A 3582-nucleotide genomic window follows, 5' to 3' on the forward strand; every position below is an offset into this window, starting at 1 on the left:
AAAGGGGGCGGGATGAGGTTGGTCGGTAGGAGATGGAGGTGCGGCTTGAGGTGGGAGGAGGGGATAGGTGGGAGGAAGAACAGGTTAGGGAGGCAGGGACGAGCTGGACTGGTCTTGGGATGCGGTGGGGGGAGGGGAGATTTTAAAACTTGTGAAATCCACATTGATACCATTGGGCTGCAGGGTTCCCAAGCGGAATATGAGTTGCTGTTCCTGCAACCTTCGGGTGGCATCGTTGTGGCACTGCAGGAGGCCCAGGATGGACATGTCGTCTGAGGAATGGGAGGGGGAGTTGAAATGGTTCGCGACTGGGAGGTGCAGTTGTTTGTTGCGAACCGAGCGTAGGTGTTCTGCAAAGCGGTCCCCGAGTCTCCGCATTCTCTATGTTGAGCTGTCAAGCGCCTTCAGAATCTTCTAATTTTCATTGAGATCACCTTGCATTCTGCTAAAGCCTAGAGAATTTAACCAGGTTTGCTCAGCCTTTCATTATAGGTCAGCCCTCTTTTATTCATACCGAAAGCTAAAGACCACAGAGTTGAAAGTTTACACCCATTTTATTAGCAAACATATTTCACAGCTTCCGAACACAGAAAATCTACTGAAATCAAATAGGACAGCCCTGTTCTTTGGCAACAAGCACAAAAAACCAAACATCACTGTTGTTTCTTAAAAAAAAAGCCGATTAGCATCGGACAGCATTTTTCTGGAGTACAGACCGGTAAATGTCTACTGAAAATAATTGCAACAAACAGACTGCAGTTTGGTTTAATACAGACCTTCTGTTTATTTAGTGTGCATCAATTGCACATCTTTATATCACAAATTCCACTAATTTTAATCTGTAGCCAGTGTTTTTTTTCAACAATATCTCTGCTCCCATTCTGGCTCAAGTCACAACTATGCATGTGCAACTCTCAACACTGGCTGGAAACAGGTACTTCAACAGCAGGGACACCATTGTCAAACTAGTCTCTGTCCTCTCGTAGCCCACAGGAGGTAATTTCCATTGCGGGGGCTACACAGTAATTTAGAGTCCCAGCAAATACTTCTCTTTCTAATCCAGAAGCTCAGAGGTCATTTGCAATTTCTCTATTGTATCCTGGCTAAGATTAGCTAACTCAACACAGATCAGGAGCCAAATCTTTTTTGGATTGCATGGTTCAGGTGCTCACTGAGTCAACAGGCGATAATATTTTGTTTGAAGATGATAAGCTATTTTAGTTATGTACAAAAGTCATCTCCAACAAGAAAAGTTGCTGTGTAGCTTAGCAATACAATTTAAAGAGTGATTGCTGCAGGATACAATAAATAAGCCCTTAAATAAAAAAGAACACCCGAGTTAAACCTTCAATAAGTGACTGCATTGCATTCCTTAATATGTTTTCTTATGGTCTGTTGCATTTTTTTTAAACTTTGAAAGTATGTTAGAAAATGAGATGAAGCGTTCAAAACTTGGCATTTGCCACCAGTTTTTGGCTGCCAAATCTACCACTTTTAGAAGTCTAAATTAAGTCAATAAAGTTTGAGTCCTTTCAAATGAAGCAATGAATCTATAGTATGCAGTTCTTAACCACGTTTGACATTGGTCTATGTATGAACTTCTACAACTTGTTTTAAGTAGCAAATTCCTTATAAAGCTTATCCAATGTAATAATATTTACCACTAAAGTCTACAGCTGAATTCTCAATTTGTTTTTTTAAAAATTTAGTCTGCATTTTGAAGTTGAGCAGATGTATTCTTGGCAAGTTAACTCACTGCCAACTATTGCTTGTATTGTATGAAACAAACATAATTAATTTTGATTCATATTTTTCAACTCATTATCGAACGCTCAACATCATGCCTCATGTACCTTTGATTCTTATTTAGAACAAATTCCTCAGCCTTGAAACAATAGGTATGCCAATCTAACACTCCAATGTATATTACCAGACAAGCAAATTTTGTGGATCAATAAACAACATGATGCGACAAATGTTTTCCAACATCACACACAACTCTGTTGTACCTATTTTCTATAGATCAGCTTCCTGTCTAGATAAATTACAGCAGATCCAGAACAAGTTTTTTCCTAAATTTATAAAAGTGAAATTATCTAGATATTCAACTTTAAATTAAAGTCCAAGCATTAAAATTATTTCATGGTATTATTATCAGATACAGTCTAAACACATTTGTTTAGTTTTCTTTTGGCTATGTCTTCAATTGAAACACTGGCCTATTAAAGATTTTCTTTTATTTCAATTGTACAATTCAAATGTTCAACTTTCAAACAAAAACTAACAAAGCCTGGTGGAGGTCTTTTGTTCTTCATTTATGTGCACATTGTTATCCTCTGTATTCATTTCATCTTCAACTCCTTTGTGTTTCAGGGTAAATTGTTCGAAATGTCAGGTTTATTCGTGGATTTCTGTCATGGTATTCTTTTGGCACTCGATGCTGTAAACAATATTAATAAGGTATATTTAAATATCTACAGTACTGACTTCAAAATCCATGAATTTATGTATATTAATTTCTAATAACACCCTCATCTCCTCTCACTCTTACATGGTTTCTACATAATGAATTGCTAAGTCCCACCTCATACTTCTCTACAAGATATCCTTATTCATTTCCACCCTCAGCCTTTGCACTTTAGCAACTCCTTATCCTCGACTTCGATATCCATCTCAATTCACCTTGCATGCTCTTCAATGATCTCACTTTCATACTGCTGAGAAAAGGCACATTTTGTCGAAGCTTAAATTTTGCACTCATCACCCAAGAACTTTCGGAATGAACAACAGGCACAACTATTCGCTGGTTCATTTCTCAGGGCAATGCCTTTACCAATCAAAGTTAACCTGCCCAGGTTAAAATTTATACAAAGCCTGGCAGTTATTGGCCAGTAGTTCATCATTAACTAGTGTATTCTCTATGGCAATGCCTCTAGTAATCAGAGCTAATTTGGCAACTGAACAGTGTATTCTTCTCAGACCTAAATGTTGGCTTTCTCTTTCATTAATATTCTCGTGAATTGTCCAGATAAGTGGAAGACGAATAGTTTCACAAAACACATCTTTTTTCAACAATATTCAAGGTCTGTATTACCAAATGATAATGTTACTTTCTGCCCCTTCTCCCTCTATATAAAATCCCTTAACCATATTCATGCCCACACCCTTGATCTTAATAACTCATATGGTCATTCTATTCCCAACATTTACAAGACCAACCAGTTATCTTTCATGTTTGTGTCCACCACAATTCACCTTTCTATAACCCCACTTCCCTCTGCATCTTTGTAAAATGTATTCTTCAGAAAGCAGGGGTCACTGGCAAGGCCTGTATTTGTTGTCCATTCTGAATTGTCCTTTAACTCAATGGCTTGTTAGGACCAGTTCAGAGGCAGAATCAAATTGAATTAGCTTCATTGTCACATGTACTCAAGTGGAAATATAAAAAGTTTATAAGTCGCCACTTACAGAGTCATCATAGGTACAAAGATACCTAGGTACAATCCTTAGGTACAGAATACAGAAATGAAGAAAAAAAGAGTTACAATACAGCTATACACAGTATAACCATAGGTCAGGAAA

The 3582-nt window shown here is 37.7% G+C and overlaps 1 long non-coding RNA gene across 1 annotated transcript; it reads right to left on the bottom strand.

Annotated features, from left to right (window-relative positions):
- Positions 1-535: 535 nt before the first annotated feature.
- Positions 536-3379, bottom strand: LOC125482510. The gene is made up of 2 exons (XR_007261669.1): positions 2585-3379; positions 536-2440 (listed from the first exon to the last, which is right to left on the bottom strand). It is a non-coding gene; the product is annotated as an uncharacterized LOC125482510 (long non-coding RNA).
- Between the last annotated feature and the right edge of the window lie 203 nt (positions 3380-3582).

Source organism: Rhincodon typus, unplaced genomic scaffold, assembly GCF_021869965.1.
Source record: "Rhincodon typus isolate 14 unplaced genomic scaffold, sRhiTyp1.1 hic_rhity00011539, whole genome shotgun sequence".
NCBI lineage: Eukaryota > Metazoa > Chordata > Chondrichthyes > Orectolobiformes > Rhincodontidae > Rhincodon > Rhincodon typus.